Genomic DNA, 18,446 nt, shown 5'->3' on the forward strand with positions numbered 1-18,446 from the left:
CCTTCCTGGCGGCGCTGTTCGAGATCTCCAAAAACTCCAACAAAGCCCCTTCTTTACCAACCTCGAAGCCTTCGATCATCCTTTTCATGAGGAGATGGCCATCAACTTCACCGTTCCAGAGGTTAGTTCTTCACTTCACCTCCTGCGTTTTTACTGTACCCCTGTTCATCCGCACTTTATTTTACTGAACATTTTTCTTTTTCTTTCTTTGTCTTCCTTTTTACCTTCAAAATCATCAGGATCTGTCCAATAAAATTGTCATCCCTACCAATCAACCACACCTCCAATGTCTTGGCCCCTTAGGGAATCCGGATCCCACCGATCTTATTAACGCTGAAACAAACAGAATCCCCTTTAGAGCCGAGAACTTTTCTCTGGATCTATGGAAGGACACCTTCCGTTCCTGGCCCAGTCCTACTGTGGGATGGAAGGATTGGTTCCTGAGAGTCAGTCACTCAAACGAAGTCCAATGGGGTGAGAGAAAACTGGACCAATGCATCGGGTTGTCCATTGCCGATATGTATAGGAACGAGTCACTGTTGATAGCTGCATCATATTTCTGGTCAGACATGCTCAATGTTGTCTTCGGCCACGGCCCTGCTTCCCCTACACTTGCCGATGTGGTCATGCTCACCGGCCTAGATGTATCTTCTGCCGATAGCACCCACTTCTTTGATACCAAACCCAGTGCTAAGGTAGAAACCCGCTCTATCGGTGGTTGGTCAGGATACATCCAAAAATACAAACGAGCAGGCCCTGTTAGCATAAAGGAGCAGACCAGCTTCCTGAACATGTGGTTGGACAAATTCGTATTTTGTGGTCGGTCGGCAGGACCAACTTCAGTCTACCTAGCAGCAGCAGAAAGACTAGCCAATAGTGGCCGATTTCCCCTCGGCCGATACCTGCTTGGCGCGACTTACCACCTCCTTCACCAGGTAGCCAAGAAACTCCTGCTCGGCCAGTCCATCGGCAACTTGGGGGGTCCCTGGTGGTTTATTAATATGTGGCTCAGCCTCCACATGCACAAGCGTCTTGAATTTGACCTCTTCGCACAGCGCTTCCCCAGGGATATAGCCGAGGACTATGAACTGGATGAAGAAGCATCGGCGACTCGCCCTCCTCTGAACTTTGGTGAGGCTGCCATAGTACTACCCGGTACAGGAGGCAATGCAGACCAGGTCAGCCGATTCTTCCAAACCCTGTATGAAGGCTTGACAAGAGAACAGCGAGCATGTATGCCCTATGAGGATCCAGACACCATGTTTCCCTTGGTTTTCCATCCCTTCAATGATGCTCTCAACAAGGACCACGATGTGATGACGGCACTGATTACTCCCAGAGCTATACCAGTGAACTTCTTTGGTGGTGGGAAAACCTCCAACCAAACCTATGAGTTTTACAACCCATCGGCACTAGCCCGTCAACTAGCTTTCGGCCAGCTGCCGATTGCACTCTGTTATGCCGATGTGATAAAACCTCGGGAAGTTATCACTAACCTTCTCGAGTGGATCCGAGTAGCCCAGCTGTCACTGAACGCCGATACAGATGCTGACCTCTCAGAGTGGGTTCCAGCCCTCTTCATTACTCAGGCGTACAAACAGTGGTGGGAAGAATGGAAGGAGCACTTGTTCTGCAGATCGGCCCTTACATACCGTGGCATGATTGATCCCCAATACAAGGTTCCCGATGATACTGTAAGTACTTCCAAACCGATGTTTTAGTCCTTTTATTCTCATTTTCATCGGTAACTCACTTTCTGTGTTGCATTGCAGGTTGATGACACTCCTCCATCGGTCAGCAGGAGTGGCAAGCCGATTGACCTTTCTCCATCAGGTCCGATCTCTTCAATCGGCAACAACGCTCCCACTTTGGCTGCCATCATGCATCGAGGCGTACGCCTCAAGAAGGTCACCACCAAGAAGACCAGGACATCTCCATCGGTAGCTGCCTCTGCCTTGGCACAGGCCTTCAAGGCATATTTTCAAACCTTTTCATACCGATTCCAGTCCTACATCTATTACACTTGTACTCATAAATTTTACTTTCTATATCAGCACACCGGCGCATCGGCAAAGACCAGAAGCACAAGTGCCGATGCCCCCCAGTCCAGTCAGCCGAAGAGAAAAGGTGCCAAGAGTACCAGAGCACAAACAAAGCGCCAGAGAATGGCAACGCCTCCTCCTCCCTTGGTATCTCCAATTCAGGTAGAATCTTCTCCCTCTTCTCTAGAAACACAGACACAGCAAGTACCATCTCCCTCTCAGCCGCAAGGAGCACCTCAAGTGGGAGAATCACGACCAGAAGAACCCCAGCCAGAAGTACCTCAGCCAGAAGACACATCGGCTGATATGGGCGAGCAGACTACCGATCCAGCAGGATCAATCATATCATCGGTAGTTTCCTCGATCCAAACAAGCATTGTACCTCCCCAAGGTAACACACTTCCTATGAAATCATTGCCGATGAACTCATTTCTTCTGTCTTACAATTATTTCCGTTATTCTTTTAGCTGACATAGTTCCATCGGCACCTCTAGCTGATCAACCTGTGGTTCCATCGGCATCTTCCAGTCAGAGGCAAGAAATCGCCCTTAAACAAGTAAGTTATCCAATTCTTGTCTGTTTCATTTATCAACACTTGACCGTAGAATAACTCACTCTCCTTCCTTTTTAGGAGCAGGACTCTCCCGACAGTTTGTTCTCTTTCGCCATCGACATCTCTGAAGATGAAGGCGAAGAAGCAAGCTCTTCCCGGGCAGTTGGGATCACATCGGCAGAGGTTAGGGCAAAGCTGGAAGAACTATCGGCTCTCTTCCACCAAGACATAGCCCAACTAGTTGATGACTCTGATCCGGCCAAGGCTTTATTCAAGACTGTTGATGCAAAACTGATCTGCAAACACAAAGGGCTAATACCCGATTCAAAACGTTAAGGCGTGCCAGCCGATTTGACCTTGCTATCGGCAAAGGTGATAACTCGAATACTTTAGTCCTGACAACAGCGATGCGCCCGGATGTCACGGCTAAGAGGTACTCACGCGGAACTTGAGAACACGCCGAGCTTAAGTCGACGAATTCCTAAGAACTCGTAATAAAAGGAAAAAAGTATGACGAAGTCGTCGAAAAGTAGATGCTAGAATATGAGTAAAAACGTGTGTTTGATTGATTGATTGATTCTCTTTACATGGCCCTAGGGTTCATATTTATACCCTGCTCAAAGAGCTACAATTAAACACGACTAGAATTCGAATTCCAAATTGCACGGAATCCGTATACAAAACATCTCAAATAAATAAGGAAATAACAAAACTATCTCCTGTGACGAACTAAAACTCTCCCATAAACCGATCAACAATTCCCGGACTCCTCTTTCGTATCATCGGCAGACTCCTTTCCATGGTCATCGGCAGACTTCTTACCATGGTCATCGGCAGATTCCCCCATTATAGCCATCGTCATAAACACATCACTGCCTTCGGGCCTAGTCACACTCAACCTCCCCTTCATCGGCAACCGTCCTTATCGGCAGCTCATCCTGTAAACAGCATACTGCCGCCTTATCCCGTCATCCTAGACACGTGCTCAAAAACGGTGTCAACACATGCCCCCCAGTTTCGGAGCATAAAACTATTAATGCTCCGAAATTCTCTGCAGTAATGATGCCTTTTCCCGTAATTAATGCTCCTAATTTGGTAACCAACAACCTCAATCTGAACAACTCTGATCCTAATCCTCCGCAGATTCCTCGAAATCCCCAACTTCCTAAACGGGCATCTTTCTTGGTCGTACATCGGCAACAATACCGTTACAAAGATCCGCCGATGCTCTGACCAGGATATCCGCAAAAACGGTTACCTCCCCTCCATCCGCCCATCGGCAAGATGACCGTTATAGAATATTGCCGATGGACCGACCAGGAGATCTCGCACAGTAAAATATCTTTAGATAACGACCGCTTCCCGTCAAATCACTTGCACAATCCCTGGATTATCGTGCGAACAGTTACCATATCCACCTGAGCGCCCTCGGGTTTCTCGGATGCGGCAAAGAGATAAGTCGGATTTGCCCTTGCCCATCTTGTCCTATAAATAGTTCCTTCTTGGGTACCCTTCCCCATTACACCATTCTACTATCCAACTTTGCTTTTCCAGCGGCGGCGCTATTTACAGCCATCAAGATCTCCGACAAGCACTCCTCTTCATCAACTCCGGTGCCCCCCAACGTCCTCTTCACGACAAGATGGCCATTAGCTTCGTCGTCCCTGAGGTCAGACTTCCATCTCATCTTCTGTGTATATTCCTATTCACCCGCGATTCATCTTACTGAGTATTCCCCTTTTCCCTTTTTCTTTGTATTTTATTCCCCAAAACACTAGGAGTTGTCCAACAAAATTGTCATCCCTACCGATCAACCACACCTTCAGTGCCTCGGCCCCCTAGGGAATCCAGATCCAACCGACCTTATAAATGCAGAAACCAACAGGATTCCTTTTAGGGCCGAAAACTTTTCTTTAGATCTGTGGAAAGACACCTTTCGTTCTTGGCCCAGTCCTACTGTAGGGTGGAAGGATTGGTTCTTAAGAGTCAGTAATTCGAATGAAGTCCAATGGGGTGAAAGGAAGCTAGCCCAATGCATCAGGCTATCCATTGCCGATATGCACAAGAACGAGTCACTGTTGATAGCTGCGTCTTATTTTTGGTCAGATACCCTCAATGCTTTTGTTTTTGGCCACGGCCCTGCTTCTCCTACCCTTGCCGATGTAGCCATGCTCACTGGACTAGACATATCTTCTGCCGATAGCACCCACTTTTTTGATACTGCCCCCAGTGCCAAAGTGGAGACTCGCGCTATCGGCGGTTGGTCAGGGTATATCCAGAAGTACCGCGGGAAAGGGCCTGTCGCCATAAAGGAGCAAACCACCTTTTTGAACATGTGGCTGGACAAGTTTGTATTCTGTGGTCGATCGGCAGGACCAACTTCTGTCTATCTATCGGCAGCAGAAAGACTGGCTAGCGGTGGCCAATTTCCCCTCGGCCGATATCTGCTCAGCGCTGTTTACCACCTTCTTCATCAAGTAGCCCAGAAACTCCTGCTTGGCCAATCCATCGGCAACTTGGGAGGCCCCTGGTGGTTCATTAACATGTGGCTCAATCTGCACCTGCATAAGCGCCTTGACTTCAACTTGTTCTCACAGCACTTCCCAAGGGATATAGCCGAAAACCATGTGTTGGGTGAAGAGGAATCGGCAACGCGCGCCCCCTTGAACTTTGGCGAAGCCGTTATAGTCTTACCCGGTTCAGGGAACAATCCGGATCAGATCGGCCGATTCTTCGAGGTTCTGTATGAGGGATTGGCCAGAGACGAACGACCATGGTTGGCCTATGATGACCCAGACAGCATGCTCCCTCTAACCTTCAATCCATTTGATGAAGCTCTTGATAGGGATAATGAGGTGATGATGGCAATTGTGACTCCCAGGGCCATACCAGTGAATTTCTTTGGTAGCACAAAAACCTCTCCCCAAACCTATGAATTTTACAACCCATCGGCATTAGCTCGCCAGCTAGCTTTCGGCCAGTTGCCGATTGCGCTTCCTTATGCCGATGTGATAAAGCCCAGAGAACCCATCACCAACCTTCTTGAGTGGGTTCGAGTAGCCCAGCTACCACCAAATGCCGATACAGATGTAGATCTGTCAGAATGGGTTCCAGCTGCCTTTATCACTCAGGCATACAAGCTATGGTGGGCAGAGTGGAAAGAGAATCTATTCTGCAGATCGCCCCTCTCATACCGCGGCATGATCGACCCCGAATACGAAGTCCCTGATAACACTGTAAGTATCTCAAACCGATGTTTCATTTTCCAATACTATTTCCATCGGTAACTTACCCCTGTATTCCTTTTGCAGGTTGACAACACTCCCCCATCGGTTAGCAGGAGTGGTAAGCCGATCGGCTTGTTCCCATCAGGTCCGATCTCCTCAATCGGCCACAATGCTCCCACTCTGGCTTCCATCGTGCATCGGGGTGCGCGCCTCAAGAAAGTTACTACCAGGAAAACTCAGACATCGCCAACGGTAGCCGCTTCCACTCTGGCGCAAGCTTTCAAGGTAATTTGCTAAACCCTTTCATTTATGCTGACTATCTTTGTATCGGCTACCTGTGCTCACTTTTTTTTTTTTTTTTTTGCAGCAAACTGGTGCATCGGCAAAAGCCAAACGCCAAGGTACCGATGCCCCCAAGTCTAGCCAGCCAAAGAGGAAGGGCACTCAAGGTGCTAAGGCTGGAACAAAGCGCCAGAAAGTGACAACTCCCCCTCCTCCCCCAGTATCTCCAATCCCGGTGGAATCTTCCCCTTCTTCTCCAGAGGTTCAGATACAGCAAGCACCATCTCCCCAACCAATACAGGACACACCACGGATGGAAGAACTCCAACAGGAAGAACTTCAAACAGAAGGTACATCAGCTGACGTGGGTGAACAAACAACGGTCCCGGTAGGTCCAGTTATACCATCGGCGGTCCCCCCAACTCGGACAACCGTTGTTCCTCCTCCGGGTAACATATCTCAACAATACTTCCGCCGATAAACTTATTCTCATTTAGCCTTATAACTCTTCCTGTCTTCTTTCAGTTGGTATCGTCTCATCGGCAACCTTAGCCGATCAACCTGAAGTTCCATCGGCATCTTTGGCCGATCAACCTGCAGCTCCGTCAGCACCTCCCAGTCCAAGGCAAGAGATCGCCTTGAAGCAAGTAAGTCATCCAACTTCCCATCGGTATTGCTTGGCGAAGCCTCGGCCATAAAAATAACTCATCTCATCCTCATTTTCAGGAACAAGATTCTCCCGACAGCTTATTTTCCTTCACCATTGATATCTCTGAAGAAGAAGGTGAAGAAGCAAGCTCTTCTCGGGTAGTTGGGACTGTATCGGCAGAGACCAGGGCTAAGCTAGAAGAGCTATCAGCCATACTTCATCAAGACACAACCCAACTGGTCAACGATTCTGACCCAGCCAAGGCCCTGTTCAAGACCCTTAGAGATCAAATTCCTGCCGATGTCGAAGAAACCCTCTTCCAGGCTGCACATCTGGAAAGCCGCCAGCTGCAGTACCAAAGAGCCATCCAGCGCCTTGCCGATAGAACTGCTCAAACCCATCTTTCTGAGGAGATGATGAAAGAAAAACTCTTGGCCAAAGAGAAGCATAGGAACATCGGCACCTTAAAGTCCTCAGGTGATGCATTGAAGCAGAAAATCTGTGATCTATCGGCAAAAAGAGAAGCCCTGCTGGCCGAACTCAAGCAAGTAGAGGAGGCTTTGTCTCAGGCCCAGCAAGAGGAAAGCCAACTGCCGGAGACTATCAGGCGCTTCGAGCAAGAACGAAATGCCCATGGTCGCAAAGCGCTGCAGTTGAAGAAGAAGCTGAAACCGATAGAAGGTCATGCCGATGATGATATCAAAGAGATAGAAACAGCCAATCAAATCCGGCTACGCGCCATATCGGCAATCCAAGCGCTGCTGAATATTTGAAGCTCTCATCGGCAACACACCTTTACTTTTCTACATTTCAACTTTTCTTAAAGTCTTAGTCCAGCCGATAGGACTGTTATCGGCATCTTTTGAAACATTAAGTCTGCCCCCAAACATTTGAATCCAGCCGATAGGAGTGTTATCGGCACTTAAACTTTTATGCATCGACCCATATGCTGGGGTAGTACTTCTTTAAATATTTGCCATTTAATGCTCTGGGAAATTCAACTCCTTCGAGAGTTTCCAGAATATAGGCATTACCAGGAGCCGAGTGTCTTATCCGATAAGGACCTTCCCAATTAGGAGACCACTTTCCAAACTTCGAACTTTTAGTCCCGACTGGCAAAATTAACTTCCATACTAAATCCCCATCGGCAAACTCCTTAGTCTTTACTTTCTTATCATACCACCTAGCAATTCTCCTCTTATTTTCCTCCATACTCATTAAAGCCTTCAACCGATGCCCTGCTAGATCATCTAATTCATCGGTCATCAAAGTGGCATAATCATCGGTAGTTAATTGGTCTTGAAAAGATAATCGCCTAGATCCAGCCTTAATTTCCCAAGGCAACACCGCATCATGTCCATACACCAATTGATAAGGTGACACCTTGGTTGATCCATGACAAGCCATCCGATAAGACCACAATGCTTCATTTAATAATGTATGCCACGGCTTGGGACTTTCTTCAATCTTTCGTTTAATAAGCTTGATAATTCCTTTGTTAGACGCCTCGGCCTGCCCATTGGCTTGAGCATAATAAGGAGAAGAATTCAACACTTTAATCCCCATACCGACGTGAACATAGTGCCCTGATCGGTAGTAATCGTTTGAGGGATCCCAAATCGGTAAATAATATGCTCCTTTACAAAATCAATCATATTGGCCGACGTGACTTTCTTCAGAGGAATGGCTTCAACCCACTTAGTGAAATAATCAGTGGCAACTAGAATAAACTTATGCCCTTTGCTAGATGGTGGATAAATCTGGCCGATCAGATCGATAGCCCATCCCCGGAACGGCCAAGGCTTTATGATAGGATTCATAGCCGATGCGGGTGCTCTTTGAATGTTTCCAAACTTTTGACAACCTTGACATCCTTTGAAATACTTAAAGCAATCCTCGAGCATGGTTGGCCAAAAATATCCATTCCTCCGAATCATCCACTTCATCTTAAAAGCCGACTGATGCGCTCCACACACTCCTTCATGGATTTCCCCCATCAAACTTCTAGCCTCATCATCACCCAAGCATCGGAGAAGAATTCCATCAATAGTTCGATAATACAATTCATTTTCAAGGAGCACATACTTGGTTGCTTGAAATCGAACCCGTCTTTCAACTTTTTTGGATGGATCTTGTAGATAATCAATAACTTCTTTCCTCCAATCACCGGCACCGACTGCCGATGTCGCATTAATCGTTGGCTGGTATCCCGAGGCATGCTGAGCTAACCGATTAGCGTCTTCATTATGCAATCGGGGAACATGCTCCAATCGGAAATCCTTGAATCCCTTTAAAAGTTGCATACCTCTCTCGAAATAAGTTATGAGAGCTTCACTTCGGCATTCATATCTTCCAGCCAATTGATTTATAACCAACATAGAATCTCCGAATATTTCAACAGCATCAGCATGAACTTCTCTTAACAACTCCAACCCTTTGATCAGAGCTTGATACTCAGCCTGATTATTTGTTGAAGTGGCAACAATCGGCAAGGAAAACTCATACTTCTTCCCCTTAGGGGAAACTAATACAATGCCGATTCCTGCCCCCCGGTCACAGGTAGACCCATCAAAGAAGAGCGTCCAGGGCACAATTTCCAAGGTTTCCACTGGACCGCAATGCTGAGTCACAAAATCGGCCATAATCTGCCCTTTGACTGCCTTAGCCGATTCGTAACGCAAATCGAACTCCGACAGCGCCAAAATCCATTTGCCGATCCTACCACTCATAATCGGCATAGACAACATGTATCGAACCACGTCATCTTTGCAAACAACAGCGCATTCGGCCGATAACAGGTAATGTCTCAACTTGATACATGAAAAATATAAGCATAAGCACAGTTTCTCAATGGCCGAATACCTGGTTTCAGCATCAATCAACCTCCTACTCAAATAATAAATTACCCTCTCTTTCCCTTCAAATTCTTGAACTAAAGCTGAACCGATAACCGATCCATCGGTAGATAAATACAATCTGAAGGGCTTCCCTTGTTGAGGTGGAACTAGAACTGGAGGATTTACTAGATATTTCTTGATTTCATCCAGAGCCAACTGCTGTTCTTCTCCCCAAATAAATTCTTGATCGGCTTTCAATTTAAGAAGAGGACTGAACGCATGAATTCTCCCAGATAAATTCGATATAAATCTTCTGATAAAATTTACCTTGCCGATCAAGGATTGGAGCTCGGTTTTATTGGTAGGGGCCACTATTTTATTGATGGCATCAATAGATCTTCGACTAATTTCAATACCCCTCTGATGCACCATGAAACCAAGAAACTGCCCTGCCGATACGCCAAATGCACACTTGTTGGGATTCATCTTCAGTCCATGCTTCCTTGTGCACTCCAACACTTTTCGTAAATCGGCAAGATGTTTTGAGAAATCTCCAGACTTAACCACCACATCATCAATATAAATCTCTACGATCTTGCCGATGAACTCATGAAATATAAAATTCATAGCCCTTTGATAAGTAGCACCAGCATTCTTTAACCCGAAAGTCATAACTATCCATTCAAATAGCCCAACATGACCAGGACACCTGAATGCGGTTTTTGGAATATCCTCCTCTGCCATGAATATTTGATTGTAACCTGCATTACCATCCATGAAGCTGATGACCCGATGGCCGGCTGCAGCATCAACCAGTAGATCGGCGACAGGCATTGGGTATCCATCCATCGGTGTAGCTTTATTGAGATTCCTGAAATCAATGCACACCCGAAGCTTCCCGTTTTTCTTGTACACCGGAACGACATTGGAAATCCATTCGGCGTACCGACACTGCCGAATAAACTTAGCTTCAATAAGTTTAGTGATTTCGGCCTTAATATCAGGTAGAATGTTAGGATTACATCGGCGGGCTGGTTGCTGATGTGGCCGAAATCCAGACTTGATGGGTAACCGATGTTCAACAATTGATCGGTCTAAACCAGGCATCTCGGTATAATCCCAAGCAAAGCAATCTTTATATTCCTTTAACAAACTAGTCAATTGTTGCTTACTCTCAGGATCTAATTTAGCACTAATAAAAGTAGGCCTAGGCTTATCACCACTACCGATATCTACTTCTACCAAGTCATCGGCCGATGTGAATCCCTGACCTAATTTTCCGTCATCGGCGAATCTATCCATTAAAAACTGTCGTCAGAACCGACTGCTTGGATCGGCATAATCTCATAATCGGCAACTTTGAGAAAATCTTTCTCCCAAGCCTCTCCTGAAATGCACCTGGTCCTTTCGTAAGTATCCGCTTCTGCCGATGCGATAACATAAGAAGAATCCCCTGGGACGATCTCAATCTTGTCACCTACCCACTGAACCAAACACTGATGCATTGTCGATGGGACACAACAATTGGCATGAATCCAATCTCTCCCTAATAATAAATTGTAGGCACCTTTTCCGCTGATCACGAAAAAGGTTGTCGGCAAGGTTTTGCTGCCGATGGTCAACTCTACACATATCGCCCCCTTGACTGGAGACACGTTTCCTTCAAAGTCTTTGAGCATCATATCGGTCTTGGTCAAATCTTGATCCCCTTTCCCAAGCTTCCGATATACTGCATACGGCATAATATTAATAGCAGCTCCACCATCAACTAGGATCTTGGTCATTGGCTGCCCATCGACCCTTCCTTTGACAAACAGAGCTTTGAGATGCTGTCTCTCGTCATCGGCAGGTTTCTCAAAGATAGCCGTCATCGGATCCAGAGCTAGCTGAGCTATCTGATCGGAAAATTCCAACTCATCATCACTGGATGGCGCAAGAAACTCCATCGGCAACATGAAGACCATATTAACTCCTACCGATGGACTTCCTTTCTTAGGATCTGACTGCTGCTGATCCCCAGATTGACCAGAATTTTCGCCCTTGTTTAGCTCCTCCTGCCTTCCACGCTGCAATCTCCTTTTCTGTGTCTTGGTCAACCCTGCAGGACACCATGGAGGGAGTGGCTTTTGCCTTGCTGCCGGGCATCGGTTCTCCCTTGACTCTATATGATGCGTGTTAGCATCCCTGCAAAATATGAATTCATCGGGAACCCGCGCATCAGCCATCTCTTCGAGCTCTTCCTGATTTCTGGGAAAATATTGGACACGATCACCAAGCCTATCGTGCACGTTAAGCCTGCCCCCAAGCCGATCATATACCGATGCTCTTCTTCTGATCGGCCCATCAAATCGCCGGTTGTCATCAGGATAACGCCGATCAGACCTGTCGTACCGATCATAACCATTGCACTCAGGGCAGTTTCTGACAGTAGGAAGCTTAATATTTTCCTCCCAGCAATGAATGAAGAACGGGCAGTTCCAATGATCTCTATGCCGACTCCATTCCTGTCGGCGTCTTTCCTCCTCCCATCGATAATCTTCTTGCTGGCGCCGATACCGATTTTCCCGTTGCTGCCAGTTCTCTCGAGGTCTTCTATGAGTTATAACAATACCAGACCGAGGGGGCCTACCCGAACTGGTTCCTTCCTGGACTAAGCCCTTACTTTTTGCATCGGCAGTAGTAACTTGATGCTGAGGATCTACCGATGCACTCTTCTCGGCTGTTTCCGATGTTAAGACCTTGGCCTTCCCCTTGGCATCTAACATGTTTGTCGGGAAAGGATGTTGATCTATCTTCATCGGCCTCTGGGCTTTGGAACTGTCAAACTTAATCTTCCCGGATTCTATAGCCGATTGCAGCTGCTGTCTGAATACTTTACACTCGTTGGTGTCATGGGAAGTTGCATTATGCCACTTGCAATACCTCATCTTCTTCAACTCCTCTACCGATGGGATCACATGGTTAGGGGACAGTTTGATTTGACCTTCCTGAAGTAGAAAGTCAAATATCCTATCGGCCTTGGCGGTGTCAAAGGCAAACTTCTCTGGTTCCTTCTGCCCAAAAGGACAAGACATCGGCTTCTTATTTTTTACCCACTCTGCCAAACCGACTACTGGTTCCTCATCGGAGTCTGAGCTTGTTGCCTCATCAACAAATGACACTTTCTTATTCCACGCCCTCTTAGGCTCGAAAGGCTTGATGTCTTGATCAGATATCCTTTGCACCAAATGACTTAAACTTTCGAACTCTTGAGAAGCATACTTGTCCTTAATATGTGGCAACAAACCCTGAAACGCTAAATCGGCTAGCTGCCGATCATCCAGAACCAGGCTATAGCATTTATTCTTGACCTCCCGTATTCTCTGCACAAATCCCTCAACCGACTCATCATTACGTTGCCTCAACTTGACCAAGTCGGTGATCTTCTTCTCATGAACCCCCGAGAAGAAATATTTGTGGAATTGCTTCTCTAGATCGGCCCAAGTAATTAATGAATTGGGAGGTAATGATATGAACCAAGTGAAGGCCGATCCAGACAATGATGATGAAAATAGACGAACCCTCAATTCGTCCCTATTACCAGCCTCTCCGCATTGAATAATGAACCTGTTGACATGCTCCATGGTTGACGTGTCGTCCTGTCCGGAAAACTTTGTAAAATCCGGTACCTTGTACCGATGTGGAAGCGGGATCAAATCATATGCGGGAGGATACGGTGTCCGATAAGAATAAGTGTTGACTTTGGGTTTTATCCCAAATTGTTCCTTCATTACTTCGGCAATCTTATCGGCCCAATACGCATCGGCATCTTGCCGATGAGGCGGCTGCGGATCTGGCACTTGGTGGCGAACCTCCACGTGTCTGTTCGGGACGTGACCTGTATGGAATATTGTATTGGTCACCTGTCCTCCAATCCGCGGACTACCAAACTGCTGTCCACCGATCGGCTGTCCTCCGAGTTGCTGTCCAAAATTTATTGGCTGGCTGGGAATCCCCTGACCTTGGAACCCGGGATAGACCTGCCCTTGCTGGAACCCTGTAGTCTGATAACCCTGCTGGGGCGATTGTGGAAAGGCTTGCTGTCCAAGCCATCCACTATTAGCGTTCATCGGCATAGGCGCTGCCGATGATGGGTAATTAGGTACCATCGTTGAATTGACATACCCCGACTGGGCCATAGGCCTCTGTTGCATCAGCATTGGCTCTGCCGATGCGTTGGGCATCTGAAACATTGAATCCTGAGGATTCCCAATGTGAGGCCTTGCAGTAGTAGTTGTGGTATACCGAGGACTCTGGTTCACCGGCGCATTGGGAGGTGCCGATGTCATAGGAATTTTGCCCCTCATGTCAGTTATTTGTGATGTTCCCGGCGTCAATTCTGGAGGCATACCATAACCCCACCAGTTAGGAGGAAGGGTCAACCCTGACATTGCCGATGCCAACATATCTGTTGTCAGTTTATGCTGCCCAACTGAAATTTGTGGGTTGCTTGCCATCGGCATAGATAGTGCACCAGTAGTCCCCAATGTACTTGGAGGGACGGCAGATTGTGCACTTGCATTCGTCAAGGTAGCCGATGGAGCCGTGACCTCTGGCGCCGTTGGCTGATGATGGGAGGGCCCCACATAATCTGGCGGGATTTGTCCTTCCTTGAAAGTTCTTGCCACGGCGTTAAAAACCGTATTAGACAGTACACCAGCTTGGTTGATCAACGCTCGATTGATGGCATTGTCAACCATATCTTGAAGCTTGCCAGGATTGGCGTCAAAGGTGACCTGCCGTGGTGCCGGCAGTGCATCTTTCTGGACCACTTCGCCGCTCCTGTTTATGCTGAAAGACCTCAGGCATTGCTGCTTGAACTCTTCCATGGCTTGGGCAATAGCTTGCTTTTGCTCATCCTTGAGGTTGGCCTCCGTCACGGGGATGACGTTCTCTTGATCGAGGTCAGAGATCGACATGTTGATCTTGATCTTGAATCTGTCCCACTGGGCGTGCCAAAAGATGTGTTGATGCAAAACTGATCTGCAAACACAAAGGGCTAATACCCGATTCAAAACGTTAAGGCGTGCCAGCCGATTTGACCTTGCTATCGGCAAAGGTGATAACTCGAATACTTTAGTCCTGACAACAGCGATGCGCCCGGATGTCACGGCTAAGAGGTACTCACGCGGAACTTGAGAACACGCCGAGCTTAAGTCGACGAATTCCTAAGAACTCGTAATAAAAGGAAAAAAGTATGACGAAGTCGTCGAAAAGTAGATGCTAGAATATGAGTAAAAACGTGTGTTTGATTGATTGATTGATTCTCTTTACATGGCCCTAGGGTTCATATTTATACCCTGCTCAAAGAGCTACAATTAAACACGACTAGAATTCGAATTCCAAATTGCACGGAATCCGTATACAAAACATCTCAAATAAATAAGGAAATAACAAAACTATCTCCTGTGACGAACTAAAACTCTCCCATAAACCGATCAACAATTCCCGGACTCCTCTTTCGTATCATCGGCAGACTCCTTTCCATGGTCATCGGTAGACTTCTTACCATGGTCATCGGCAGATTCCCCCATTATAGCCATCGTCATAAACACATCACTGCCTTCGGGCCTAGTCACACTCAACCTCCCCTTCATCGGCAACCGTCCTTATCGGCAGCTCATCCTGTAAACAGCATACTGCCGCCTTATCCCGTCATCCTAGACACGTGCTCAAAAACGGTGTCAACAAAGACCTTGAGAGGCCAAATCCCCGCCGATGCCGAAGAAGTTCTCTTCCAAGCAGCACATCTGGAGAGCCGGCAATTGCAGTACCAGAGGGCTACCCAGCGCCTTGCCGATAGAGCGGCTCACACCCAGCTTTCTGAGGAGATGATGAAGGCAAAGCTCCTTACCGATGAGAAGCATAAGAGCATTGGCGCCTTGAAGTCCTCAGGAGATGCACTGAAGCATAAGATCTCTGATCTGTCAGCAAAAAGAGACGCCCTGTTGGCAGAGCTTAAGCAAGTGGAAGAAGCCTTGTCCCAGGCTCGGCAAGAGGAAAACCAACTACCTGAGGCGATCAAACTCCTTGAGCAAGAGCGAAACGTCCACGACCGTAAAGCGCTGCAGTTGAAGAAGAAATTGAAGCCGGTGGAAGGTTCTGCCGATGAAGACATCAAAGAGATAGAAGCAGCCAACCAGATCCATTCGCGTGCCATATCGGCGATCCAGGCGTTGCTGAACATGTGAACTCTTCATCAGCATCATACTTTCTCCTCCCTTTTGAACACTCTTAACATGTTGGTCTAGCCGATAGGACTGTTATTGGCACTTTTCTCAAAACATTAAGTCAGGTCCCAGACATATTTTGATCTAGCCGATAGGAATGTTATCGGCACTTAAACTTTTATGCATCGACCCATATGCTTGGGTGGTACTTCTTCAGATACTTGCCATTTAATGCTCTGGGAAATTCAACTCCTTCGAGAGTTTCTAAAATATAAGCATTACCAGGAGCCGATCAACTTATCCGATAGGGACCCTCCCAATTGGGAGACCACTTCCCCAATTTTGAACTTTTAGTCCCGATCGGTAAGATTAACTTCCACACTAAGTCTCCATCGGCAAACTCCTTAGCCTTTACTTTCTTATCAAACCATCTGGCAACCCTCCTCTTATTCTCTTCTATACTCATCAAGGCCCTTAGCCGATGTCCCGCCAAGTCATCTAACTCGTCTGTCATCAAAGTAGCATAATCATCGGCAATCTTTTCAAAGATAACCGTCATCGGATCCAGAGCCAGCTGAGCTATCTGGTCGGAAAACTCTAACTCATCATCACTGGACGGCACAAGGAATTCCATCGGCAACGTAAATACCATGTTGACACTTGCCGATGGACCTTTTCCCTTGGGATCTGATTGTTGCTGATCTCCAGACTTATCAGCGTTCTCGCCCTTGCTTAACTCCTCTCGCCTCTCGCGCTGCAACCTTCTCTTCTGCGTCCTAGTCAACCCCTCTGGACACCATGGAGGAAGTTGCTGCTGCCTTACCGATGGACGATGATTTTCCCTTGACTCCATCCGATAAGTATTGGCGTCCCTGTAGAAGATAAACTCATCGGGAACCCGAGCATTAGCCATTTCTTCAAGTTCTTCCTGGTTCCTGGGGAAATATCCAACACGACCGCCGAGCCTGTCGCGCACACTGAGCCTGCCCCCCAGCCGATCATGAACGGACGCTCTCCCCCTAATCGGCCCATTGAATCGCCTATCATCATCGTGATAGCACCCGTCGGATCTGTCATACCGATCATAACCATTGCACTCAGGACAATCTCTGACAGTAGGAAGTTTGATATTCTCCTCCCAGCAATGGATGAAGAACGGACAATTCCAGTGATCCCTATGCCGATTCCACTTCTGTCGGCGTCTTTCCTCTTCTCGACGATAGTCCTCTTGCTGGCGCCGATACCGATCCTCTCGTTGCTGCCAAGTCTCCCGTGGCCTTCTGTGAGTTATCACAATACCAGATCGGGGAGGCCTTCCTAAATTAGCCCCTTCCTGGATCAAGCTTTTTCCCTTGGCATCGGCAGTAGTGATCTGATGCTGAGGATCCACCGATGTACTCCTTTCAGCTGCTTCCGATGTTAAGACCTTGGCCTTTCTCTTGGCATCTAGCATGTTTGTTGGAAAAGGATGTTGATCAATCTTCATCGGCTTCTGAGCTTTAGAGCTGTCGAATTTGATCCTTCCAGACTCTATAGCCGATTGCAGCTGTTGTCTAAAGACTTTTCGTTCATTAGTGCCATGAGAAGTTGCATTGTGCCACTTGCAATATTTCATCCTTTTCAATTCTTCAGCCGACAGGATCACATGATTGGGTGACAACTTGATTTGACCCTCTTGAAGTAGAAAGTCAAATATCCTATCGGCCTTAGTGATGTCAAACGCAAATTTCTCTGGCTCTTTATGTCCAAAAGGACAAGACATCGGCTTTTTATTTTTCACCCATTCTGCCAAGCCAATGACTGGTTCTTCATCAGAATCCGAGCTTGCCGCTTCATCCACAAATGACACCTTTTTGTTCCATGCTCTCTTGGGCTCGAAAGGCTTGATATCTTGATCAGAAATTCTCTGCACCAAATGACTTAAGCTTTCAAACTCCTGAGATGCATACTTGTCCCTTATGTGTGGCAATAAACCCTGGAAAGCCAAATCGGCTAGCTGCTGATCATCCAGAACCAGGCTATAGCATTTGTTCTTGACTTTCCGTATCCTCTGCACAAAACTTTCAACCGATTCATCATTGCGTTGCCTTAATTTGACCAAATCGGTGATCTTCTTCTCATGGACACCAGAAAAGAAGTATTTGTGGAATTGCTTCTCTAGATCGGCCCAAGTAACCACTGAGTTGGGAGGTAATGATATAAACCAAGTAAAAGCCAATCCAGATAATGATGACGAGAATAAGCGAACCCTTAACTCATCCCTGTTAGCAGCTTCTCCGCACTGGATGATGAACCTGTTGACGTGCTCCATGGTTGACGTGTCATCCTGCCCAGAAAACTTAGTAAAATCCGGTACCTTGTACCGATTTGGAAGCGGGATCAAATCATATGCGGGAGGATATGGTGTCCAATAAGAGTAAGTGTTGACTTTGGGTTTTATCCCAAATTGGTCTCTCATTACTTCAGCAATCTTATCGGCCCAATAAGCATCGGCATCTTGCCGATGAGGCGGTTGCGGATCAGGCATCTGCTGGTAAGCTTCCACGTGTCTGTGCGGCACACGTTCTGCATGGAACATTGGATTAATCATTTGGCCACCTATCTGCTGACCACCAAACTGTTGCCCGCCGATCTGTTGTCCGCCGAT

This window comes from Sorghum bicolor, chromosome 5 (genome assembly GCF_000003195.3).
Source record: "Sorghum bicolor cultivar BTx623 chromosome 5, Sorghum_bicolor_NCBIv3, whole genome shotgun sequence".
Taxonomy (NCBI): domain Eukaryota; kingdom Viridiplantae; phylum Streptophyta; class Magnoliopsida; order Poales; family Poaceae; genus Sorghum; species Sorghum bicolor.